General features: G+C 44.5%; 1 pseudogene; it reads left to right on the forward strand.

Moving 5' to 3' along the window:
* Positions 1-2,696: 2,696 nt before the first annotated feature.
* Positions 2,697-19,522, forward strand: part of LOC116751118 — an 80,919-nt pseudogene continuing 64,093 nt past the window's right edge.

Genomic DNA, 19,522 nt, shown 5'->3' on the forward strand with positions numbered 1-19,522 from the left:
TGTTCAAAAATTACTAAGAATTTCAAAATGGCAACTGAAGAGTATTAAACCAAGTGTGGTGTCCCTAATAAGGGCACATCACACACTTGTGAGGCTGGCCCACCGCTCCTGCCCATTTTGATTGGTACGTATGAGTGCCTACAATTTATCAGTCATGGTGCTTATCTTTATCATATACATCATCTATTATTCCCATTGCGACCATATGAGTCTAGGAGATTTCTTAACTGACTCAGGATCATACACAAAAGACTGTATACAGTGTCAGTTTTTTCCCACCGGAAAGAATGTATATCAGTTCTGAATGATGTGTTTCACATAGGCTGTCTTGTACAATTTCTCCTCATCTTGTTATGTAGATAATAATCATTAACACAAACTGAGAACTTGAAGGTGTCAGGCAATGTTCTAGTTGTCTTACATGCCTTCACACGTTTGATACCTAGTGGTGCATTCATGCTGCTTTGGTTAGGACTTGGCAGAAAGCCCAACTCAGAGGATTAGCTGAAGAGATTTTAATGAAGGGACTGCTTTCAGAGGTGTGGATAGGATGAAGGGGATCTTCAAGAAATATGGATATGTCTGGAACTAGCAAACACAGGAAACTGATAGCATTTGAGGCTGGAAGGAGCAGAGGGAGGGAGGACAGAGTCACCAGACAAAGTTACATCTTCAGTCATGGCAGACGGGCCACTTGTCAGATACAGCGGTCAAGGAAGACAGTCATTGCCAAATCCTGGTAAGGAGGGAGGGTGTGGAGGCTAAATGCTTCAACCCCCTTTCCTGTTGCCCTCAAATCTCCTGCCCAAGGCCTCCCTGTGGCCCGACTCAAGAGAGCCCAGGGGGCTGAAGTCCATAGAGCTTAGGGTCCTAGAACATGGATCAGGATAGAGAATGGCAAGGGCAACCGGAGAAAAACAGAATAATTATTATCTCCCTTTTACAAATGAAATGGAGACACAGAGAGCCTAAGTAACTTGCTCCAAATCACTCAGGTAACAACTAGCAGAGCCAGGATTCAGACTCATGAAGTCTCAAGGCACCACTATGTTCTAACACATATTCTCAAATGTACCCATAAACTCTCTGCTACTAAACTTGTTGGTTTGGAATATTGTAATCAGGGAAATCCAGCCTGAACAAATAAAACTGAATTTTAATTATTAAAAATGTGTGCAGTTGGATTACCTTCAAGATGAAGAGTAATTAGGACGAGGATTGCAAAGCATTTCCTGGGAGACGATTTGGGGGGAACTTGGTTTAAGAAAGGAGAGGGGTGGCTTGCAGTAAGCTGTGTTAATTTCAAAGGAAATGAGTAATTCTGAAACGGCGTCAAGAGCACTTGAAAAGTTCGATTTCTTAATAGGGTACATATTCTTCCCAATTTATATTCCTTGTACCTTGTTTAGATCATGCATTAATTCAAGGGCTATGTAATGAGAGACTCCTACGTGTCTGCTGTTGTTCTAGGTGCTGGCACACAGCTACAGACACAACAAATAAAATCTCTACTCTGGAGATACTTAATCTCTAGTGGCAGGAGACAGATGATAAACAAATAATGAATAAATATCTGATAGTGCTATGAAGAAGAACAAAACAGAATAAGAAGATAGAGGGTGACAGGGGAAGGAGAAAGATGTTATTTAATATAGAATTATCAAGAAAGTCACTCTGACAAGGAGACATTTGAGCAGAGAACTGAAGGAAACATCTGTTTCATTGATGGTGCAAAAGTGAACTTTAGGGCTTCCCTGGTGGCGCAGTGGTTGAGAGTCCGCCTGCCGATGCAGGGGACACGGGTTCGTGCCCCGGTCCGGGAAGATCCCACATGCCGTGGAGCGGCTGGGCCTGTGAGCCGTGGCCGCTGAGCCTGCGCGTCCGGAGCCTGTGCTCCACAACGGGAGAGGCCACAGCAGTGAGAGGCCCACGTACCGCCAAAAAATAAAAAGTGAACTTTAGCCCAGTTACATAGAAGAGGATTTTAGATCTGGAAGGGACCACAGAGATGCTAGCCTTATATTCATGAAGAAACTGAGGCCTGGGGGATTAAGCGTTTATCCAGAACCATACTGTGAATGATTATCAGTGAAGCTTGGGCCAAAAAATCACATATTGCGACTCTCATTCTGTCATTCAACAAATATTACTGGGCCCTCATTATGTGCCAGGCACCCAGTCTCATGCTTTTTGCACAGGAATCCTACTGTTTACTGATTCAGAATCAATTTCAAATTACTGAGTTTTTACTGTGATTTAAGTTTCAGCTACCTTGAGGTGTGGGTTCCCTTTGTGTAGTGTGTCCAGATGCCCTGGAAGATAAAAGAAGTCCTAGCAGTTGTGGCTGGTGGAATGAGACTTATAAACTATACCCTAACCCTTCTTTCAATTGAATTATTATTTTTGTGTGTGTAACTTGAGAATTAGACTCTGGTGGTTCAAGTGGGCCAGTTAAAAATCATACTCTCTCCCTCATCTAGGATCTATATTGACCAAAAAATGGATCACAGCAGAGTTATTGTCCTAGTGTGGGAGGCTGGGCAAAAGGAGAAGAATTCAGGCAGGAAGAGAGCCAGGGCATTCAAGCTCAAATCAAGGGAGATGCAGTGTCGGAATGTGACACAAGATGTTCCCAGGGTGTTACACCAAATGCAGGGTACAAATGTAGGAATAGAGTCGGTGACCAGAGTGAGGGCATGGAGACCTGGACAAACCCAGAGGAGGTAGCTGAAGAAGAGAAGAAAGACGTGAGTTTAGCCGGGCCAGGTATCATGGAACAGGGCGAAAGCGAGAGGCTAGTGCCAGAGATGATTCTTAAAGATGTGTGTCTCTAAAAGCTGCATTGAAAGGCCCAGGTTCCACCTCTTGCAGAGTTGACAATGATTTTTAATATAAACTCATTTTAAATAGCATTTTTATTTTAACCTTACAAACCCTTCACACATACACAGCATCTTATTTAATCAGTAAAGTAATGGATGAAGTTATTTTGCCCATATTTTATGGATGAGAGAGTTGAGGTCCAGAGAGGTTGAGAACAGAGCCCAATACCTGATGATGAGCTGACGCCAGAGCAGGAAAGAGAACTCAGGTCTTCCAGCCTCCATCTCTCATACAGCTTTAACCCAGACTACAGGGCCTTGTGATGGGAAGATGGAAAGGAACTGTCAGTGGCAAGACTAGGAAATTTACACCGAAACTGTGGGATGTGTCCCACAGTGGAAATTCATACATCTTAAGAAATAGTAATTTGCTTATGTAATCTCCCCCTTCTTTTTTTGGGAGACCAGTCACCTCATTTGCAAAGGAAGACAACCTCATGGCTTTGGTCCTTATCTTGAAGCATTCAACCTAGTTGAATTTGAAAACTGCCAAGGGTTGTCTTACTTTGGGTTTCATCACGTGAAGTCTCACATTAGTTTTGATCATCTGAATGTAGACCCTACAGGAGATTATTTACCAACTCTCCTTTGGGTTGGAAGTTCCAGAGAATTAATGGCCCTGGGGACAGACCTCACCCAATGAAGCTGGAGGATAAGCAGCCCAGCATCCTTTCACCTCGAGTAGGACGCTTCTGCAGCACACTCTGTATGGTCTTCCAGAGCTCCCCATCGTTACTGTGTCCACAATGCCAACAACATTAAAATGCTCCTCAACACACCTTGTATTCGCTCTTCTCCGTTGCATCTATCACTAAATGATGCTTCCTGGTTTCAGCTCCACTCAAATCTTTGTCTCAGGATCTGTTTTTTTGGAAACTCAACCATGACAGCTGGATGAATTGGAAGTGGCCCGAGAAAACAGACCTACAAGTGTGATTTGGAACCTGATCGTTCACTGGCCAGAAGGTAACACGTATCCTTTCCTGGTGGTAAGTTAGGTGGTGAAAACCCCTTGTGTGCTGGAGCATTATACTTACTAAGACTCACCGTGGGGGATTGGGATGCAGTACCGATGGAAAGGGACGCCCTGGCTTATGCTATAGCTCCGGCACTTGAGAGACGTGGGGGCAATGGTAACTACAAAGAGTGGGGGTTGGTCTCTGCTGTTTGCAGTAGTCACTCTGAAAAAAGAAGTGAACAGGCTCATGTCAGTGAAGAAGAAGAAGGTAAGGAGTCCTCTGGGCTGGTGTATAAAGAGACTCACATCTTCTGCAGCTGGAGGGCAGACTGCTGAAAACCAGGCCTGTAATTTGATTATAAGAATGACAGGGATGGAGGCACCAGCATGGGATCCCCTTATCAAGGCTGACCTAGCTACTGCCGCATCTACCGCCTGACCCATTAACAGCGGAGACTGATGCTGAGCTCTCAGTTTTGCACCATCCCTCAAGGAGTCAACTTACCACTGGTCGAAAGTTGATTATATTAGACCCATCCCACTTGGAAGGAGACACAGACTCGTGCTTAGTGGGGGTGGATTTAACTTCCCTGTCTACCTTTATCTAAGGATTCACAGAATGTCTGGTTTACCAACATGGGAATCCACGTAACATCACCTCAGACCAAAGGAACAACTTTACAGTGAAGTCGAGACAACAGTCACGCAACCACAGGATCTACTGATGCTAGCACACACCCCATCGTCTGGAGGCTGCTGGCCAGGTAGAGTTTTGGAATGGACTCATGAAGACTTAGCTACGATGCCAGCTGGGGATGATGCTCCATGGGCTTGGGACACTGGTCTTCAAGGTACGGTATATGCATCAAGTCATTATCCTGGGAGGTGGAATTCACAGATCCAGGAATTAAAAGTAGGAAGTGGTCCTCTCACCATCATTCCTAGTGACCTACTTGGAGAGGTTGTACTTCCTGTTTCTGCAACTTTGGTTTCTCCTAGACTAAAGACCCCGGTTCCTGAAGTAAACGGAGGTGAGAGGAACTTCTGTACAAATTTAGTCAGGGCTTCACTAAATTTAAAGCTGTGTCTGTCACCTGGTCATTTAAAACTCCTGGGTCAACAGTCCAGTAAGCCAAAAAAAAAAAAAAAAAAAAAAACAAGAAAGAAAAGAAAAAGAGTTTTTATACTGGCAGGAAAAATTGACCTTGATTATCATAAGGAAACAGGCTTCTTTCTACACAGTGGGAACAGGAAGAAGTGTGTCTGGAACTCAAAGGACAGCTTGGGTCCCCTCTTAATGCATCTAGACTGTGGATGGGCAATTGCAGCAACTACACCCTTGACAAGGACATGGAGACCTGGGGTTCAGACCCCTCAGGGATGCGGGTGTAGCTTATCCCACTGGGCACACAACCTAGACCAGCAGAAGGACTGGCCGAGGGTCAGGGGAATTCAGAGTGAGGGGTAGAAGAGCAAGATGATGAAGGGCAGGATTAGATCCTTTGGACTAACTGCAGCAGAAGGGGCTGTGGCTTATCTCACCCATGGGACTGTTATAAATTGTTTTTTTCCCCTTGGAAATTGTGACCAGCCACCTTCAAAGCTCAGTGACAAGACAGATGCATGGATAGATTTGTGTGATGACGGGGGGGACTGTAGCAGAGGCTGTTGGTCCTCCACCCCCATCCTTTGGTTCTCACTTGTCCCATGCAGACAAGCAGGTCCCCACTCCTGTCAGAGGGCTTCTGTGGCCACAGGAGCAAAATTGGCTTGTAAGGGGGAAGGCCAGAAATCCCAGGGAATTCACATACTAGTGGGTAGCTCTCAGCCAATGAAAGATGGGAGGTGGTAGATAAATACTCAGCTTCTTTGCCCCTTGGGTGGGATGCCTCTGAATCACATTCTCTACAGTTTTCCAGAGAAACACCCTTGGACTAGAACCCCAGACACCCCTAGGTACCCTGCCCCTTAATGCACACCATGTTGTCTGTCTTCCCTTTCCTGAACCACCTCTCCACTCCCTTACTGGTGCTTCCTGGCATTACCTCTCAAATAAGCCATTTGTATCCAAATCCTTATCTCAGATCCAGCTTCTGGGTGAACCCAAATTCCTAGAGTGGCTGGTCCAGAGTATGAGTTCATGTAGTTTGGCCCCAGAGTCCATGACTTTAACCACTACATGTGAAATAAAGAATTATTCCTTAAATATAATGGACGCTAAAGAGGAGAAAAAGGATCCAAATATCCTTTTTTTTTTTTTCATTTGGCTGCACCGCACAGCATGTGGGATCTTAGCTCCCTGGCCCCGGGATCGACCCTTGTCCTGACAGTGAAAGTGCCGAGTCCTAAACCCTGGACCGCTAGAGGATTCCCCAGGCTTTCCCCCCACCAAATATCCTTAAAGTCAGTCTCAGAATCAAATGATTCCAACTTTACAAGCCTTCTGGTCAAGTGTTCATTTTTTTATAGAATGGTACTTCACTCGGTATCAATGTCTGTAAGAAGGTTGGTGAACACTCACCTGGATGTCTCTTTTCTTGTCCATTAAGATGTGAATCTATTCATCTAATATTTTCTTTACTTTTTCACATTTGAGAAAAATGTGATTGCATGATACTCAAAGAGGAGCCCCCTACCCCTCAAATAAAAAATGGCAAGCATGGAAAGCAAAATTGTGTTTCTTTTTTAGTTGTATTTACCAACTGAGTTCAATGTTATCCCACACAGAGAGCAAAAGTCTTGGCTTCCTCTATATCCAAAGTTTCATTAGGATCTTTGTGAATTATCCTCATTTTCAGAGGGAGGAAAAGGGAGTATAAAGAAACAGGAAAGGATCCCATGCCCTATCCCTTTGCAGTGGGCCTGGGGAGGCTGTGGCATTCTTCCTCTCCACTTCTTTCCAAAGCCTTCGGTCCAGTTTGGAGTCAGACTGACATAAGCAAGACCACTCTGAATAGGCAATGGCCTGGGAAGGGGTTTGCACATTTCTTATAGAAGGAGGCAATGCCCAGTAAGTTGCCACATCTACAGTGTGAGCCTGGTGGCCTGAGTACTGAGAACTGATCTGGGGAGGTAGCCTAAAGAGGCCAAGAAAGTACAAAGCTGCAGTAGTGGGGTTTGCACTGGTCACGTCTTGGTTATTAGCTCCATAAGCTATGTTGGGAGGAGAATGTAGAGCCCAACTCTGGGACCAGGCTGTCTGGGTGCCTGGTTTGAGTCCCAGCCCCACCAATTACTTGATATTACTCAGCTTCCCTGGGATTCAGTGCCATCATCTATAAAAGAAGGGCAGAGACTGGCAGGTGGGTAGACAGAGATGATCCAGCTCAATAATAGTATCTATCTCATAGGGTGGTTGTGAGGATTAACTAAATTGCTATATAGAAATTCTTAGAGCAATGTAGGCACATAGTAAGCGCTATTTCAGAGTCTGTTACTTTATTCTCTCATATTTCTCTGTGCCTTTCAGCCTCCAGGTCGCTGCAGGATTGATCGAGCCATTCCTTATGTGTCTAGCACCAGCCCGGTGCCTAGAAAATCTCTCTGCCAAGGCCAAATGTCTGCTTCTTGTCTCTGGGGTATTGCTCTCGGATGACAACGTCGACTGCTACAACTGGGCCCTGCATTATCTCTGAGGCAAGGAGCTTATGAGCTGGGCACAGGGAATGAGCCTCTGGTATGCTGGTCCCATCTGGAAAGACTTGCATTCTCACCTTATAAAGTAAATCTCCTTCAGGGAGTTAGACGCAAGTCAACTATGTCTGGGCTGAGCAGACGGCAAACTACACTTGCTTCTTCTCTCCCTATCAGTTAGGGATCAAAGGGCAAGGGTCTCCTACAGTGAGTCCCATTCAGTTCCAGAACTGAATCTTGCCACCTACTCCCTCCAGAGTTCAATAACAGAAATTGCTAGCATGTCCTGGGCATCTAATTATGGGCCAAACAGTATGTAGGAAGCCTTAGGACTGGGTTGGCCAAAAAGTTCGTTCGGGTTTTTTTTCCGGTAATATTTCATGACATTAATACTCTAAGCAACTCTGCCAAGTGTTAGTGTCCCCTTTTTACAGGTGAGGAAATGGAGACTCAGAGGTTTCAGCCACCTGTTGAGGAGGTGGCAGCTTCGAGATTAGTCTGACTCCAAAGGCCTCTCCACCCCACGATGATGTCAATGGATCCATCACGCATTCGCTTCTAAACTTTTTCTACAGTCAATACAGGTAAGCAGAGGAAATAGATTTCTATCCTTGAAAACCTTATCATACTGATGGAAGACAAGATTCACACAAATGGAGCAGTTTGGAAATGATCTGTTAAGTGTGGTGGATCAGGTGCTAAACTGACCACCACAAACTCTACATGTTGAGGGAGCTTCGAGAAAGGGAAGAATACGAGAACGAAGTCCTCGAGAAGCAGGGCTTGGATGGGGAGGTGTGCTCTGCAGAGAGAGGGGAGGAACGTCCACGGAGGGTGAAATCCGTGGAGAAGGAGAAGGAAGACAGAAAGAAGCCCAGCCAGCGGAGGAGGACACCGATGCCTCTAGAGGGAGGACCAGATGGGGAGGACAGCTGAGAGCTCTGAAGTGAACTTTAGACTCAGCGTGAAAGCAAAAGGTAGTTGTGGAGGGACAGCGGCACATGAAAGAAGAGTGTTAGGAAGCTTCAACCTTTAGGAGGAAAGAAGGGGAAGAGAGGCTATTAAAACACGCTCGTGGGCTTACCTGGTGGCGCAGTGGTTAGGGGTCCGCCTGCCGATGCAGGGGACACGGGTTCGTGCCCCGGTCCGGGAAGATCCCAGGTGCCACGGAGCGGCTGGGCCCGTGAGCCATGGCCACTGAGCCTGCGCGTCCGGAGCCTGCCCTCCGCAACGGGGGAGGCCACAACAGTGAGAGGCCCGCGTACCGCAAAAAAAAAAAAAAAAGTATGTCTGAGGGGGCTTCCATGGTGGCGCAGTGGTTGAGGGTCTGCCTGCCGATGCAGGGGACACAGGTTCGTGCCCCCGGTCCGGGAGGATCCCACACGCCGCGGAGCGGCTGGGCCCGTGAGCCATGGCCGCTGAGCCTGCGCGTCCGGAGCCTGTGCTCCGCAACGGGAGAGGCCGCGACAGTGAGAGGCCCGCGTACCGCAAAAAATTTAAAAAAAAAAATAAATAAATAAATAAAATAAAAAACACGCTCGTGCGAAGTCCCAAGGACAGAGATAAGAGAAAGTTGGAGGCCCCTTCAAAAGTGCTGGCCAAAAAGACTTGTTGAGAAAATAGAGCAGAGGAGACAAGGATGACTTCATTTGTTTTCATCGTGCTCAAAAAAGGGGGGACGAGGGAACAGAGAGGGAGGAGAGTCATCCATATGTCCAGTTGAATGGAGGCTTCCCCCAAAGGAAATAAAAACTGCCCCTCTGACCAGAGAAGCAAATTTTACTTTTTTTTTTTTTGTAGGGCAGAAGGGATACCTAGTTTTACAAAAAGCTCCTCTATCCCCCCATCTGGTCGTTTCAAGAAGGCATTGAATAAATCTCTCTCAACGCAGAGGTCCCCTCTGTATATCCCAACCTGTGTGTGACTTCAGGGTTGGGGAACTCAGGGTCTGGGAAAGGGTTCATCAAGGAGGTTCCCTCCCCCTCCTCCCTATGGGGGAGGTGTGTCAAAGTGTTCTTGCTGGTCCAAAGGAGAAATCTAAAACAAGGCCAATTTGTTGTCTTGTTAAATCTCAAGGAATTCAAACTACATCCTTATTTTTTTTTTTTTTTTTTGCGATACGCGGGCCTCTCACTGTTGTGGCCTCTCCTGTTGCGGAGCACAGGCTCCGGACGTGCAGGCTCAGTGGCCATGGCTCACGGGCCCAGCCGCTCCGCGACATGTGGGATCTTCCCGGACCAGGGCACGAACCCGTGTCCCCTGCATTGGCAAGTGGACTCTCAACCACTGCGCCACCAGGGAAGCTCAGAACTACATCCTTATTAATCAACCAATCCAACACTATTTACTCATTGAGCGAAAGTCCTGACCCTGGAAAGGTTTTAAGCACATCGCTTCCCTTGGCCTAAGTTCATTAAAATATTGACTTTCATTTTTGTTCAGATGTTTAAGGAATGGTTTCCAGTAAACTATTGCCACCAGTAAATTGTGGTTTCCATCATCTTTCCATGAATATCTTGTCTTTCCTTGACATCTAGCCCTTTTTGTTAATTTAGGTGCCTCCCTGCAAAACTAATCAATTAATGAATGAAAGATAAACTAATCAGCTCTGCTTCTCTGATCAGAGGAGCAGTTTTTATTTCCTTCTGGGGAAGCCACAATTCAAGTTGTTAAATGCATTTGATTTATAGATGACTCTTCTCCCTACCTGTTCCCCTCATCCCCATTTACTGAGCACCAGATGAGAGCTGGATTTATTTGTTCTTACAAGCCTTTTAAATATTCCTCACTATTTCATATAAATTAAGGGAAACTGTTATTCTTCCTTGAAAACAAACAACATACTTCAGTCTCAGGAATACCTCATGTTATGTGACGTTTCTTCCAAAGGATGTGTGTGTGGTGTGTGCGTGTATGTATCGGAGGTGTGGGTCAGGGACAGGCGTGGGGCAGAGGAAGAGGAGGGAGGATGTAGAGTTTTGGTGGTGCCCGGCGTGTGGCGTCAGTCCTTGGAGAGACTTGTTAAATGATGACTTCCATCTAACCTCCATCAAACTTTCGAAGAGACTTTGCAAGACCAGACATAAAAAGGCATTTCCTGATTAGCTGTCAGGAATACTATGTGTCTACAGACATGAATCACATCCCCTGTTTGTACATTCCATTTCACAACAGGAACACAAGACGTACCCACCCAGTCCTTACCAGCTTCGGGGAGAAGGGGGAGCTAACCAGCCTCCCTCCCGTGGGTGTGGGCACCAAGATAAGAGAAGATTAGGTCTCTGGTTGGTTTGATGGTGTAGACAGCCCAGTCAAGAAACCCAGCTCCATGGTGACAGGCGAAATAAAAGAGAGGGCTCTGGATTTTCCCCACATACTAGGACTTTTGAATGCCACCTGAATCACTTAACTCAAGGGACATGCCCAGCACTCTATAACCTTTCTGTCAGAATTAGTTAACCTGTACTCCCCTTCTCTCCTTTTCCAACCAGATGCCGCCATTTGCCTTTCTAACTTTGCATAATAGGAGGTGGAGCAGCTTCCTGTTCCAGCAGGACTGGAAACTTATCTCAGTTTCATTCTCACTGTATGGTTCCTCTGTTTGTGTAGCCTTGCACTGTTTTCCATCCGGATTTCTGATCCTTTGCTTCCTAGTGACAAGCAGGTATTCTGTACACCTTTACCCATGACTTCCTGTTTGGGATTCCTGTCCTACCATGGGTTGGAAGGAAGCCAGGGGCCAGACTTTCTAAGTCATATTACAGAGGGTGAACTTTACCCCAAAGACCACCAGAAACTCCGAGAAGACAAATAATGGTTAATATGTATTCAGCAGTTACTATATACACTATGTGTAGTTTTCACACTTTGATATTCTCACAATATCCTTCAGAGATGGGTATTCTTTATTACCTTTGTTTTACAGATGAGGAAACTAAGGCTTAGAGAATGTATCAATCAGGAGCAGAAACTCAACAGGAAACAGAAAGCCTCTGAGTATTTAAAACAAAAGATATTCAATCTAGGGAACTGGTTCTGCAGGTGATGGAAGAGGTGAGAACCCAGATAGCAATGATGAAGCAACTGAGAGGTTAGCAACAGGAAGCAAAAGAAAAAGGGTTGAGTTATGGAAGCTCAGAGGCCAGCACAGGGTAGAAGCTGGAACCACAGGGGCGCCACTGAAAGCAAAGGAGGACACACATGGGCAAGTTCCTGCCTTCCATCATCCAGTATTTACCACTGTCCTTATTGGCTGATCTCACTTGGAAGCCTGAGTGCCTGGGGAGTGTAGTTCCCTATGATACAGAGAAAAGCAGGGAAAGGACTTTGCATTTGTGTGGGTCCCAAAGAGAATCAGATATGCACATGAAAAGTAGGATAATTTGAGGAGGGTCTATTTACTAAGGGTTTAATTACAAAAGTATGTGGGAACAATAGGGGAATCACAAGGGATAGTGCTGTGGATCCTAGTGCTAGCAGAAACAGAACTGCTCCCATCCCTGGGGCCAAGGGGACGTGGGAAAGGAGAGGCTACTGGAAACTGGAAGAGGAGCAAGTACTGTAGAGCAGGCGACCTGGAGAAGTACAGCAATGTTTTGTGGAGGGCCACGGCCACAGCCCCACAAGGAAGAGACCTTTCTCTTCTCTTCCCTTCTTCTCATCGGTTGGTTCTCCCATTGGCCAAACCCAAAAGGAAGCCTGAGGGCACAGGAGCCCTATCAAGGTAGCAACATTTACAATTTCCGTTTTAGAGACAAGACACCAAGCTTTGGACAGTTTAGGTGGCTTTCTCAAGGTCACAAACACAATTTATAGAGCTGGAAATTGAATCTAGATACATGTGACTCCAAACCCATGTTTGTTAAACGCTATACTGGACTTTTTGCCTGGAGAATAATTTCTTGCTTTAATCTTCAAATCTGGTATTTTAACTCTTTGTCCACCTACCTCATTATAGAGTCCAATTTGCACAGAATCTCAGAACCTTCTACATCGTGTGACTATTTCCTGTTATTTGGATTCTGGTCCCCAACATTACCTTGGTTCTCTCTGTCTTAGTAACTGAACATCTGTTTGCCACTCAAGACCATTTGTATTACTAACATTTCCTGTGGAAAAGGAACAGTTCGCACAGTTCATTTCACAATCAAGAGTGTGGCACACACAAGTTATAAGGTTCCCAAGTAGCCAACCAAATGTCACAATATAAAAGTCTTGTCCTGCCAGATGCCAGGTGTCTGCTGGCTAAAACCAACAGGTAGAACGATTAACCTCAAGAAAGACTTTCAAAGATAAAAATATATATATTTCAAGGTATTTGCTTTTGCATTATTTTTAGTCGTGAACTATTAGAAGCAGGACAAATGTCCAACAAAGCGGAATTGCTAGTATGAGTGTCACTCATCAAATACTGAGTGGGGAGAGCTTTAAGCTTCCCATTTCTGCATTCTGATAAAGGTTGAGGGCGTATTTCTGGACAAAGTCCTTAGGGAATGTATTTTCAGTAGGAGGGAAGAAAGTGTTAAAAACTCTTGTCCATACTTTTGGCCTTAGGTAAGTGGGGATTAGGCAAGCTGGGAGCTGTTCCCTCTTGTGGGGATTTCCTGCCCTGGGAAAGATTGGCCAGACCAGAGGACAGCCTAGAGGATGGAGTAAGTGGTTTGGGGAACTCTGCCAAGGGTCTGAGGGACAAAACCTTTTCTTTGGGATATACATAATTTTTTAGAAACATTTTCCAGCTTTATTGAGAAGTAATTGACGTGCATCACTGTATAAGTTTAAGGCATACAGCATGATGGTTTGACTCTCATATATTGTGAAATGATTTCAGTAAGTTCCGCTAACATCTGTCTTTTTATGAATGTTAATTCATGTTCTTTTATTTCCACTCAAAGAACTCCCTTTAGCATTTCTTGTAAGGCAGGTCTGGTGGTAATAAACTCTCTCAGCTTTTGTTTGTTTGGGAAAGTCTTTATCGTACCTCCTTCATTTCTGAAGGACACCTTTTATCTTCTTTCAATGTTTTGAATATGTCATCCCATTCCCTCTTGGCCTGAAAAGTTTCTGTTGAGAAATCTGCCTGTAGTCTTATGTGGGTTCCTTTGTATGTAACCTCCCTCTTTTCTCTCTTTTCTTGGCCGTGCCACTCGGCTTGTGGGATCTTAGTTTCCCTGACCAGGGATTGAACCTGCGCCCTCGGCAGTGAAAGTACGGAGTCCTAACCATTGGACTGCCAAGGAATTCCCCCTCTTTCTTTTCTCTTGATGCTCTTAAAATTCTTTCTTTGTCTTTGACTTTTGACAATTTAATTACAATGTGTCTCAGCGTAGCCCTATTCAGATTCAACCTATTTGGGGTCCTTTGGTCCTCATGGATCTGGATGTCCATTTCTCTCCCCAGGTCTGAGAAGTTTTCAGCCATTATTACTTTAAATATACTTTCTGTTCTTTTCTCCTTCTTTTCTCCAGGAATTCCTGTAATGCAAATATTGTTTCTTTTCATTGTGTCCCATAAGTCCCATAGGATTTCTTCACTCATTTTCTTTTTGCTCCTTTGGCCAGGTAATATCCTATCCTCCAGGTCACTGATTCTTTCTTCTGCATGGTCAAGTCTACTTTTGAAACTCTATTGAATTTTTCAGCTCAGTTATTGTATTTTTCAACTCTAGGATTTCTGTTTGTTGTTTTACGGTTACTGTTTCCTTGCTGCACTTCTCGTTTTGTCCATGCATTGTTTTACTAATTTTGTTTAGTTGCTGTCAATATTCTCTAGTAATTCACTAAACTTTCTTAAGAGGATTATTCTGAATTCTTTGTCTGACAGTTCATAGGTCTCCATTTCTTTACGGTCAGTTATTGGAGCTTTGTTAGTTTCCTTTGGTGGTGCCATATTTACCTGATTTTTCACGATCCTTGATCCCTTACATTGGATATCTGTGCCTTTGAGTAGTTGGGCTCCTCTTCCTGACTTTACAGCTTTACGTTGGAAGACACAGTTCTTCACCAGTCAGCTCAGCCTGGGTTTCTGAGTGTACTGACTGATAAAGTCCTCGGGCAGGTTGGTCCTGATGCAATGGTCTATTTTGGGGCAAGGCAGCTGTTTGAGCTCTGAGGGATGGGGATAAGGGTGTGTGTCACTGGCTGAGAACAGTTGGATAGGACTGCTGGTGGGTGAGTCCTAAGTGAGGCGAAGCGAAGCTCTGCAGTTACTTGGATTCTTTGGTTGGGCTTACTAAACGGTCAGGACTGGGTACTATATTTGCAGTAGCCGGGGCTATGAATTAGCTTCCCTGCTCTGGCGGGGCAGCAGGATGAGACTCAGGGCCTGGACGGCTCAATTGTTTGGGAACCCGAATCGGGCCAGAGTGTGCACTGAATTCCCTGGTAAGCTGAGCCTACCAGTTTTGCTTTGCAAATGGGGGGAGTCATGGGCCGGGCTCTCTGTTCAAGTGTCACTGTACATAGGGCTGTTGAATGGGCTGTGCAGCTTCCTGTGTACTCTGGATAGGTTCCCTGGTCAGAGAGACTGAGGGCTGTGTTCAGCAATAAGTGGGGGGTATGAATTAGATTCCGTACCTGGGTGTAGCGGGAGAAGCAGCTTTAAAATTGGTCAAGGTCCTTGTTGTCTCAACTCAGGCCAACTCCACCCCACGTTCCCTGGCTGAGCAGGGTCACTGGCTTTGCTCTGCAAACTATTGGCTCCGGGCTGCCCACCTCTCAGCTTGAGCATTGCTGGACAGCACAACTTGCTTGAGCTGTCTCCAGCTCTTCTCGTCAGGTGGGGTCAGAAGACACTCTCCTCAGTGGGTGGGGCTGTGAATCCACCCCTTGCCTGAGAGTGGGCAAACCCAGCTCTAGAGCCAGCAGAACCTCTCATTTGAGGACCCGAATCAGGCAGATCTCCACTCCCGCTGAGTTCCCTGGTCAGAGGGCTCCCTTGACTTGGTTCCGCAGATGAGTGAAGCTTCTAGTTGCGTTTACTACTTGGGGACCACAGGTGTGAACTCGGTCAGCCAACGACCTGTGCTAGCTGTTGTAAGCCCTTCCCTTCTCCATCAGTCAGATTCCCAGGGGTTGAGCCCCGCAGATTCTCCTGAAATCCCCATGGGGCGAGATCAGAGTAGGTGTTTCAGCAAAGCCATCCACAATGCTGTGGATGGCTGGTTGACCCCTTGGGTCCTCTTTTCCCACGGGAGGAACTGGAGGTTGCATTGGCCTGGGAGAGGGGCAAGGCAGTCAGTGTGTAGCTGTTTCTCTTACTTTCTAATGCAATCTCTGTTGGTCTCTCTGGTGCAGGGAAGTGTCTCAGCCTCACTCCCATGTTCTAGGATTCTCTCAGTGGTGTCTTGTTCTTGAATAGTTGTTAGTTGTACCTGTGAGGGGGAGTAAGGTCAGGACAACTCATGTTGCCATCTTGATGATGTCACTCTGGGATATCTTCAGACTGGTAAGACCTAGGGGGTTGAGGAAAAGGGTATGGCTGAGCAGAAAGTGGCCAAGGACCCTTGGTTCTCTTTTAGAATAGTCTCAGAGTAGAGAGATCAAGAGTCCTTATAACTCACATATGTCCCACTCAGCTCACCCCAGATAGGAGTCTGAGGCCAACGCCAGAGTAGTAAGTATTCCTTTGCTCAGAGTGATTTATCCCAAAACTTTCCTAGAGCAGCAGTTCTTAAGTTATGATCCACAGACTCTCAGGGGGTCTCTGGGGCCCCCTCAGAAAGTTTCCAAGCTCAACCATCTTCGTAATGATACTATGAGGTTATTTGCATTTTTTACTGAATGGTGCAAAAGCAATTGTGGATTAAACTCTTTGGCACCACAATATCAATGAAAGCATTGACTTTATGCCCTAATGCAGTGTGGTATTGAAACTGTATTTTTTACCACCATACAGTCATAGTTTTTTAAAAAAGAATCAAGTTCACATAAGAACTTTTTAAAATATGCTGTGTGATGAAATGGCAAGTATAAAGCATTTCTGATGCAAAGCTAAGGACACCGGTGGTCATAAGGAAAAGCGCTTGTGCAAACTGAATGGGTTACACGCTGAACTAATTGCATTTTCCATGGAGCACAGAAACTATGAGCACGACAAACTATGGCTATTGAGATTAGAGTGTTTGGCAGACATTTTTCCAAAAATGAATGCAGTGAGTCTCAGTTCAAGGAAAACAACTGATAGCATGTGTTGCTAATGATAAAATTCAAGTTTTTAAGCAAAAAAAAAAAAAAAAAAAAATACTCGTTTTTGGGGAAAACTTGTGTTCTCGCTATGAGCTTGAGAGCTTCCCAATACTTAAAGACTTTTCTGATGAACTCGGTGGTGATATGAGCAAATATGATTTTTAAAATACTTTATAATAAATTATGTCAACATTAGGAAACCCTGTATGACTCAGTGAACCAATATCTTCCAAATGACCAATGTATGGTGTTTCAAAATAATGCATAAGAGCGATCCCAAGTACAAGATAGACAAATATATTTTTTATGTGACAGATATAAAAAGTTTATTGCTATCATTTCAAATTCCACATTACAGCTGATCTTTATAAACTCCGCTTGTTAAGATTTGGATAGGAACAAAGAACATCCACAATTATTTTAAAAGACTTAAAATACTCCTCCCTTTTCCAATCACACATCTGGATGAGGCTGGACTTTCTTCATATACTTCAACCAAAAGCGTATACTACAAAGACTGAATGCAGAAGCAGTTATGAGGAATCCAGATGTCCTTTATTAAGACAGACTTTAAAGAAATTTGCAAAAATGCAAAACAATGCCAGTTTTGTCACTAACTTTTCCTTTGTTTTGAAAAGTATAGTTACTTTTTCATAAAAATATGTTTTTTTTTACATCTTTATTGGAGTATAATTGCTTTACAATGGTGTGTTAGTTTCTGAAAATATGTTATTTATGATGACATGTAATGTCATTTTTTTTTAATGAATAGATAAATGTTTTTAAATTTCACAGTTTTAATTTCTACTCTAGCACATATTGATACCTATAACCTACACAAACAAAAGCTCTTTGAGGTCCTCGATAATTGTTAAGAGTGTGATGAGGTCACAAAACCAAAGGTTTATTTTTTTTGTTTTTTTTTTTTAAACCAAAGGTTTGAGTAAATCAACTATACTGCAATTTAAAAGAAAGAGAGAGAGAGAACAAAAACCCCCAGAAAACAAAGCTTTGAGAACTGCTGTGTTAGGGCATTTGGCTGAGCACAGAATGGGGTGGCAGTGGCAGCAGTGTATGGCTGGCTGGTGTTTTAGGGGTTCTCTTCCATCTTCTCTCACACCTTACCCTTTAAAAAATATAATACCAACATTAGAAACTAGACTTGTGAAGATTTTAAAAACATCTTTTAGAAAGAAAAAAAAAATTTAGACACAGAGTGCAAACCTGTGTGTGGGACATGACTATAATGGTGTGAGGATGACGTACCAGCAAAGACAGGAAGGGGACCTTGGAAAACGAGAACTGTAACGATGGGATGGTGGGACGATGCTTGATGGATTTTCTTTGGTGTTTTTATAATAATATTTTAACAATTAAAAACATTCACATACGCAACAACAACGACATTTTACCAGGAGATTCAAAAGCAAGAATTCCCTAAGTTTTCCCCCAGTTGGTTGTAAAACCAAACTGTCTGTTAAGTTGATGGGGCCAGGAAAGTCCCCACGCTGTTTTGCAATACAGAAAATTTCAGCTCTTGGATTATGTCGAATACGATGGCTATGAGGCTGTGTTTCTCCCTCACAGTTCTTGAAGGTGGGATGAGGATTGCACAGTAGACTCTTGAGGCTGAGAGTTGAGCTAAAGCTCTGAATATCGCTATTGGGCAGGAAGCAGTTAGCACCTGGCTTTGTTTACAGTGCCCTGATCAAGCTCTTCCACTGTGGCCAGGGAGAGATCTGGACCACTTCCACCAAAGGCGGTGAGCAAAGTTACAGGAAGCTGGCTGTGCGTGAAATCTCCAGGTGTTACAGGTTTCTGTATACACAGAGGAAAGAACAGGATGGGCAGGTAACACCACAGGCTACCACTCCAGCAAAGAGCTGGCTGCCCTCTGGCAGTAATACCCGTTGGGGGTGTGGCACTGAGATAGCAAACAGCTTGCCCCAAGCTGATAGGGACGCCTGAGCCACGGGAGTGTCAGTTTCAGCGTCCTCTGGGTCTGTCTGCCTTAGGAGAAGAGGTTGCCTATGACGTTTGCGTACAGAAATGACAAGCTTTTTCCTTGCGTTCAACCATTTCATTCATTCATTCAACAAACTGAGTGCTTACTAAGAGTTATCTGTTCTACGGTCTAGGAATATAGGACTGAGCAAAACAGGCAAAAATCTCACCCTCAGGGAATTTACGTTCTAGAGGAGAGACAGAGAATCACTAAAATAATTAATCACTGGGTGGTGATAAGAGCCATGGAGAAAGATAAAGCAGGGGAGGGAAAGGGTGAGTTGTGAGAGTAGGTGTAAGGGTCTTAGGGAAGCCTTACCCAGAAGGTGAAATGTGTGCAAAGACCTATTCCAGGTTATTGTGGAAACTAAAGAAAAAAACAAACAAGAAAACACTTATAACTTTGAGAAAAACTACAACAGAAAGCACCCATTCTCCCATATTAATATTAATATTTTGTTGGTATCCTTTTACACTACTTTCAATGCATGTGTGAACATATACCATTTTTTCAAAGGTAGATGCGTTCCTGCCTGTACAGGCATGGAGTGCTTATTTTCTCACTTTGCAGTACATCCCGAGCAGCTTTCCACGTTTGTTCTTAGATCTGTACCATCTCTTCAGCTGGTCACAGAAGATGGGGAAGGGTATAGCATAACGGGGAGCCAGGGGTCTCGCCCCAGACCTGTCACTTATGTAAGCTCTCTGTATCTCAGTTTCTTCATCACTAAGATAAGGATATAGGATTTAACTCATAAGGTTGTTTCCTCACAGGAAGGAATTAAATGACTCACATGAAATGATACATGTAAAGCCGACTGTTTTGGTAACTCAGACAAGAGATGGTGGCTTGAACTAGA

This window comes from Phocoena sinus, chromosome 3 (genome assembly GCF_008692025.1).
Source record: "Phocoena sinus isolate mPhoSin1 chromosome 3, mPhoSin1.pri, whole genome shotgun sequence".
NCBI lineage: Eukaryota > Metazoa > Chordata > Mammalia > Artiodactyla > Phocoenidae > Phocoena > Phocoena sinus.